Source organism: Nicotiana attenuata, unplaced genomic scaffold (assembly GCF_001879085.1).
Source record: "Nicotiana attenuata strain UT unplaced genomic scaffold, NIATTr2, whole genome shotgun sequence".
Lineage (NCBI taxonomy): Eukaryota > Viridiplantae > Streptophyta > Magnoliopsida > Solanales > Solanaceae > Nicotiana > Nicotiana attenuata.
The window spans coordinates 50,903-58,827 of NW_017675168.1; the positions used below are offsets into that span (position 1 = coordinate 50,903).

At 45.3% G+C, this 7,925-nt stretch overlaps 1 non-coding gene and 1 pseudogene across 1 annotated transcript; one reads left to right on the plus strand and one right to left on the minus strand.

Annotated features, from left to right (window-relative positions):
• Positions 1–5,462, minus strand: part of LOC109219763 — a 43,609-nt pseudogene extending 38,147 nt beyond the window's left edge.
• Positions 5,463–7,459: 1,997 nt separating this feature from the next.
• Positions 7,460–7,531, plus strand: TRNAD-GUC. The gene has a single exon. It is a non-coding gene; the product is annotated as a tRNA-Asp (tRNA).
• Positions 7,532–7,925: the final 394 nt, after the last annotated feature.

The following is a 7,925-nucleotide window of genomic DNA, read 5'->3' on the forward strand; positions in this document are numbered from 1 at the left end:
TTTGTGGGTCAGCCAGTTCAGTTTGCATCTCAGTTTTCACACAAAGTTTCAGGTGTTCAGGGGTCTTGGAGTACCCTTACTGCATAGTTTCCACCACCACGTCAGCCGCGAGGTTGCTTTGAGTGTGGTGACATGCACCATGTGGTGAGGTATTTCCCTAGACTTGGGAGGAGTGCACCTCCACAGACTTCTCAGCCACAACGTGCCCCGCATAGTCCTCAGGCTATGGTTACAACCCCACTCGCCACTTATTCTTATGTGTCTTCTTATTTTGCTCCGCATTTGGGTGTACCACGGGATTCCTTGAGTTTTCCTGTTTATGTTTCTATTCCTGTGGGAGATTTTCTTGTTGTGGACCGCGTTTATCGGTCGTGTATGGTTGCTCTTAGTGGTTTTGAGACCAGAGCCGATTTATTGTTACTCAAGATAGTTGATTTTGATACTATCTTGGGCATGGACTGGTTGTTGCCCCATTATGCTGTTCTTGATTGTCACGCCAAAACCGTGACGCTGGCCATGCCAGGCGTACCACGTATTGAGTGGAGGGGTGCCTTAGATCACACTCCCGGTAGAGTTATTTCTTTCCTCAAGGCTCCGAGTATGGTTGAGAAAGGTTGTGATGCGTACTTAGCTTATATGAGAGATGCTAGTATGGATACTCCTTCTGTTGATTCAGTCCCAGTAGTACGTGATTTCCCCGATGTGTTTCCAGATGACCTTCTGGGCATGCCACCTGATAAGGACATTGATTTTGGAATTGATCTGTTGCCGGGCACTCAGCCCATCTTTATCCCTCTGTACCGTATGGCTCCTCCTGAGTTGAAGGAGCAATTGCAGGAATTACTTGATAAGGGTTTTATTCGGCCTAGTGTATCGCCTTGGGGTGCTCCTGTGTTATTTGTGAAGAAGAAGGATGGTTCCATGCGCATGTGTATTGATTACCGCCAGTTGAGCAAGGTTACAGTGAAGAACCGTTGTCCTTTGCCTCGTATTGATGATCTGTTTGACCAGCTTCAGGGCGCACGGGTGTTTTCTAAGATCGATTTGCGCTCAGGTTACTATCAGTTGAAGATTCAGGAGCCAGATATCCCGAAGACTGCCTTCAGGAGTCGGTATGGTCATTACGAGTTCCTTGTTATGTCATTTGGGTTGACTAATGCCCCAGCATCCTTCATGCATCTAATGCACAGTACTTTCCAGCCATATCTTGAATCTTTTGTCATTATCTTTATTGATGATATTCTAGTATATTCCCGGAGTCGGGAAGATCACAAGCAGCACCTGAGGACAGTGCTTCAGACTCTGAGGGAAAAGAGATTATATGCAAAGTTTTCAAAATATGAGTTTTGGTTGGATTCCGTGGCATTCTTGGGTCACGTGGTATCGAGTGAGGGAATTCGGGTGGATCCGAAGAAGGTAGAGGCAATGCAGAGTTGGCCCAGACCATCCTCAGCTACAGAGAGTCGCAGTTTGCTTGGCTTGACGGGCTACTACCGTCGTTTTGTGGAGGGGTTTTCATCGATTGCAGCCCCTATGACTAGATTGACCCAGAAGGGTGCTCCATTTCAGTGGAAAGAGGAGTGTGAGGCGAGCTTTCAGAAGCTCAAGACAACCCTGACTATAGCCCCAGTTTTGATATTGCCTACCGGTTCGGGGTCTTATACTGTCTATTGTGATGCCTCGAGAGTTGGCCTTGGAGCGGTATTGATGCAAGACGGTAGGGTGATTGCCTACGCGTCCAGACAGTTGAAGATTCATGAGAAGAATTATCCTGTCCATGATCTTGAGTTAGCTGCCATTGTTCATGCCTTGAAGATTTGGCGTCATTACTTGTACGGTGTGCCTTGTGAGATATATACTGATCACCGGAGTTTGCAGCATCTGTTCAAGCAGAAGGACCTTAATTTGCATCAGAGGAGATGGTTAGAGCTGCTGAAGGATTATGACATCACTATCTTGTATCACCCGGGCAAGGCCAATGTGGTGGCCGATGCCTTGAGCCGCCGGGTAGAGAGTTTGGGGAGTTTGGCTTATTTACCAGCAGTAGAGAGGCCTATGGCGATGGATGTTCAGGCTCTAGCCAGCCAGTTTGTGAGACTGGATCTTTCGGATCCCAGCCGGGTTCTAGCTTGTGTGGTCTCTCGGTCTTCCTTGTTTGATCATATCAGGGAGCGGTAGTATGATGACCCTCATTTGCTTGTCCTCAAGGACAATATGTTGCATGGCGATGCTCGAGATGTGACCATTGGTGATGACGGAGTATTGAGGATGCAGGGTCGAGTTTGTGTACCCATTGTCGATGGGCTTCAGGAGTTGATTCTAGAGGAGGCCCACAGTTCGCGGTATTCTCATCCGGGTGCCGCGAAGATGTATCAGGATTTGAGGCAGCACTACTGGTGGAGGCGGATCAAGAAGGATATAGTTGTGTTTGTAGTTCGGTGCCTTAATTGTCAGCAGGTGAAGTATGAGCACCAGAGACCGGGTGGAGTTGAGCACAGCATTTCACCCTCAGACAGATGGGCAGTCCGAGCGCACTATTCACATTCTTTAGGATATGCTCCGTGTGCGTGTGATTGAGTTTGGAGGTTCTTGGGATCAGTTCTTGCCATTGGCGGAGTTTTCCTACAATAACAGCTATCAGTGCAGCATTCAGATGGCACCGTACGAGGCCTTATATGGTAGGCGATGTAGATCTCCGATGGGTTGGTTCGATCCGGGTGAGGCTAGATTGTTGGGCACAGATTTGGTTCAGGATGCTTTGGAGAGAGTCAAGGTGATTCAGGATAGACTCCGTATAGCCCAGTCCAGATAGAAGAGTTACGCGGACCGGAAGGTTCGTGATGTTTCCTATATGGTCGGAGAGCGGGTTCTAGTTCGGGTTTCGCCTATGAAGGGCGTTATGAGATTTGGGAAGAAGGGGAAGTTGAGTCCGAGGTTTATTGGCCCTTTTGAGATATTTAGGCGTGTTGGGGAGGTTGCTTACGAGCTTGCCTTACCTCCCAGCTTGGCAGGAGTTCACCCGGTGTTTCATGTTTCTATGCTCCAGAGGTATCACAGTGTTCCGTTGCACGTGTTGGATTTTAGCTCAGTCCAGTTGGAGAAGGATCTATCTTATGTTGAGGAGCCAGTGGCAATATTGGACAGGCAGGTCAGGAAGCTGAGATCAAAGAGCATTGCGTCCATGAAGGTTCAGTGGCGGGGTCAGCCGGTCGAGGAGGTGACCTGGGAGACCGAGGAGGATAGGCGCAGCCAGTACCCTCATCTTTTCACTACTTCAGGTATGTCTCTGTGCTCGTTCGAGGACGAACGAATGTTTAAGTGTGGGAGGATGTAACGACCCGGCCAGTCGTTTTTGGAATTTATGCCCCGATCCCCTATTAACTGCTTTCCCCAAGTTTATTTCTGCTATTTTGATTTGCCGGATGTTCGGTTTTGAGTTTCGGAGAGTTTTGGGACACTTAGTCCCTAAATGAGAGCTTAAGTGTTGGAAAAACTGACCGTAGGCGGAACAGTGAGAAGGCGGCCTTGGAATGGAAATCCGATTGTTCCGTTAGCTCCGTTAGGCAATTTCGGGTCTAGGGGCGTGGCCGGATTGTGTTTTAGAGGTCCGTAGCTAATTTAGGCTTGAAATGCCGAAGGTTGAATTTTGGATTTCGGTTTGATAGTGAGATTTTGATCCGAGGGTCGAAATGGAATTCCGAGGCTTGCAGTAGTTCCTTCATGTCATTTGAGATGTGTGTGCAAAATTTCAGGTTATTCGGAGATGGTTTGGTTAGGTTTCTGACCGAAAGCGTATTTTTGAGGAAATTGAAGTTCTTAGGCTTAAATCCTTGATTAATTCGAGTTTCCGATGTTGTTTAGGGTGGTTTAATGATTGGCACAAGTTTGAATGAGGTATTAGGTGTGATTGGTGCTTTTGGTTGAGGTCCCGAGGGCCTCGGGATGATTTCGGATGGTTGGCGGAAAGATTTTGAAGTTAAGAGATTGCAGATTTTTGCTGCTTCTGATATTTTCGCTTCTGCGGTTTGGGGACCGCAAATGCGGCGCCGCAGATGCGGCAAGGCAAGCGCAGATGCGGTTTTTTGGGTTTCCTTCAGGTTCCGCAGATGCGGTTTCGCATCTGCGAAGAAGAACCGCAGATGCGGCTCCTGGGCTCTTTAATGAAAGTCGCATATGCGACATTTTGGTCCGCAGAAGCGGGACCGCAGATGCGGTCCCATGACCGCAGATACGGAAGAAGCTGGGCAGAAATATGAACTTTCGAGGGTTTGGTTTCAAAAGTTGAAAAATCGAATTGGAGCTCGGGAGAGGGCGATTTTAGAGGGATTTGAAGAGGAGATCTCTGGGTAACGATTCTTTACCCCTTTCTAGTTATATTCCATCAATCTTTAGTTAATTTCATCATTTAATTTCCTAATTTTGGTAGAAATTGGGGGGGAAAAGTTCTTAGAACTTAATTGAGGATTTGAGGGCTCATTTGGATTCCGATTTCGGTGTTCTTGTTATGAATAGACTCGTGGGAGTACGAGGTTTCTGAAAATATAAGTTTCACCCAATTTCGAGACGTCGGCCTGAGGGGCGTTTTGGTCATTTTACATAATTTCGCGCATTAGCTTAGAATTTAATTGTAGAATCAGTTTCTTGAAGTATTATTTACATTATGAAATGGAATTGAATAGATTTGGGCTAGTTGGAGTCGGATACTCGTGGCAAGAGCATGTTTTCTAGTTGATTTGAGCCGGTTCGACGTAAGTGGCTTGTCTAACCTTGTGTGGGGGACCTTCCCCTTAGGATTGGTATATTTGATAACTGAATTGCCTTGTGCGTGAGGTGACGGGCACGTACTTGTGCAAAATTATTGGAAATCCGGTCTTTCTTAAAGTATTTATTAGCATATTTCTTTTCCTACTTTATTATGCTTGTAAATTTAGCATGTTGTTAGTTAGAAAAGCATGTTTGGTTGACTTAAATTGCCTATTTTCTTAAATTGCCCTGATTGAATTACGTGAAGCATGTTAGTCTAGGATTACTTGTTGCCTTGATATGAAATTTCCATTACTGAATATTTTCTTGCTGTTGCTGTGTGTTTACATTGGGACTACGGATGTGGGATTCCGGTAGCTCCCCCTTGTCTGTTTACTTTGGGACTGCGGGTTCGATTCCCATAGATCCCCCTGCACATTCATATTTGGGGACTACGGATCGAGATTTCCGGTAGATCCCCCGCGCATTGACAGATGGACTACGGGACGGGAACCCCGGGAGATCCACTGGATAGTTGTGATTGGGACCTTAGGACGGTATCGTGGAAGGTGCCCCGGTTGTTACTACTGTGTTGAGCTGTATTTCTTTCCGTTGTTTGTTTGTCTCTGTCCTAGCTGTTGCTGTTCTTTCAATTCTATGTCATTCCCTACTGTTGCACTTGTGAGCACTTGATTTTCGCCCTCAAAACGGAGTGAAACCTGCCAAGTGTAAAAGACCAATTGAAGTGGGCAACAAGAAGTCCTAGCGCGGACCGCACTGTTTTGCCATGCGGCCGCGCTAGGAGATTCAGAGACTAGTTCATTCAAGGGCATTTCTGCGCGGTCCGCGCTCCTCTTTACGCGGTCCGCGCTCCTCTTTACGCGGTCCGCGCTTGTGAGGTTCAGAGGCTTGCAAATCAAAGGAAAAGTTCCACGCGGCCGCGCTACAAATCAATGCGGTCCGCGTGGATGAGATTCAGAGAGATGGTGTTTTTGCCAAAGTACTGCCACGCGGCCGCGCTCCATTTATACGCGGTCCGCGCCCGTCTTCAAACGCGGCCGCGCTACATTTCTGCGCGGTCCGCGGTCCCAACTTCAGAGAACAGAGTGCAAGAGTCCAAGAGCCAACGCGGTCGCACTCCCTTTTTGCGCGGTCTGCGCTTACCCCGCAGGGGCATTTTTGTCCAGATTTTTTAGCTCGGTATAAATAGATCTTTTTAACATTTTTAGGTTATGTTTTAGCTGCTGAACAAGAGCTGCGCTTGTGAGAAGTGTTTTGTAGCCTATTTTGGCATTTTTACTCTTGAATATCATAGATTTTATGTATTAATCAATTATTATGTTCATTTCATCATCTATTTCTACTGTTTCTTCTTTAATTATGTCTAGCTAAACCCATTAGCTAGGGTTGTGGCTCAACCCTAGTGTGGGTAGTTAATGGGTGTTGCATTCTAAGGTGAGGTTGAGATTGGGTATTTGTTATTTGGGTTGATTTTGTGTTTCAATCTAGAATTTGTGGTTGCAAACATGAATTTAAGCTTAGTGGGTCTAACTCTTCTTCAGAGAGAGAGTCATATGACCCTAAAAGTTAACCCAACAAGGAATTGGGATGGACCCATGAGAATGGTAGTCCCAATTAACGGGTTAAACCTCGAAAGAGTAACTACCCTACTTGAGCCCTAGTTGCCCGGTCTAATTGGCACCGAGAGGTGTGAGAATGAGTGCAATTGTGCAACGGCTATAGCACTAAACCCGGATTTATCAATCTCCCCTTAGTAGCTTCTACCCGTTAGCTAGCCACCTAGGTAGTGTCACAACCCTAGTGCCTTTTTCCTATATTAAGCACAACTTAGCAATATTTCCTTAGCATAATTTAGCTTTAATCCTTAGATTACAATAGTAGTTTTAAATATAAAAACCCCCAAAAATGTTAGGAGTGCAATTAGAAGCACAACCGCAACTCTAGGCTAGACCGATATTATAACTCCTTTACTAGCTCCCTGTGGAAATTCGACCCCGATCCACTATTCGGGTATTAGTTATTGCTACCCACTCTTCCTACCATTGTGTAGTGTTGAGACGGCCGCGATCAACTTTTTGTTATATTAAGCACAACTTAGTAATATTTCCTATTCGTGGGGGTGCGCCCTACTGTTTTGATTTTTGATACATTTGGATGATTGTATATATTTGACTTTTAGTTTATGTTTTTAGATTTGATAGTTGGCCTGTATATAACTGCTAATTTTGGCTACTTCTCTACTCTATGTATATATTCATCCTCGTTGTATATTCTACTCCCCATTGTACATATTCATTCGGTTTTTCTATTTTCGTTAAAATTTTTCGTTTTTAGCTTGGTATTTAGGCTCGTAGCCTTTTGTTTTGGTTTTGGCGTTGTCAATAAGCCCTTGGTTTTCTTAATGCCACGGTTCTTTCCAAGGGTAGAGTGTTGTGCGAACCGGTGGCTCTTCCCAATGATAGATGGCGTGGCAACCTTCTTAAGGGTTTGAGTCCGTTTTTGATTTTCTTCTTTTGATTTTGTGTAGTTAAGGGTACCTCAGGCAAAGGGCCTAACACATTTGCCTTTGATCCCATGGTCAAAGACATAATATTGTGCTTAGGATGGTGAAAGTCGTGGCCTTGAGTTTCTTGTGTTGACCAAACAATCATCAGGTGGTCTTGTTGAACCATTGTGCGCTTGAATCGTAACTAAGGTCGTTGTAGTATAGTGGTGAGTATTCCCGCCTGTCACGCGGGTGACCCGGGTTCGATCCCCGGCAACGGTGCCAAAAAGTTGATCGCGGCCGTCTCAACACTACACAATGGTAGGAAGAGTGGGTAGCAATAACTAATACCCGAATAGTGGATCGGGGTCGAATTTCCACAGGGAGCTAGTAAAGGAGTTATAATATCGGTCTAGCCTAGAGTTGCGGTTGTGCTTCTAATTGCACTCCTAACATTTTTGGGGGTTTATTTAAAACTACTATTGTAATCTAAGGATTAAAGCTAAATTATGCTAAGAAAATATTGCTAAGTTGTGCTTAATATAGGAAAAAAGCACTAGGGTTTAGCTAGACATAATTAAAGAAGAAACAGTAGAAATAGATGATGAAATGAACATAATAATTGATTAATACTTAAAATCTATGATATTCAAGAGTAAAAATGCCAAAATAGGCT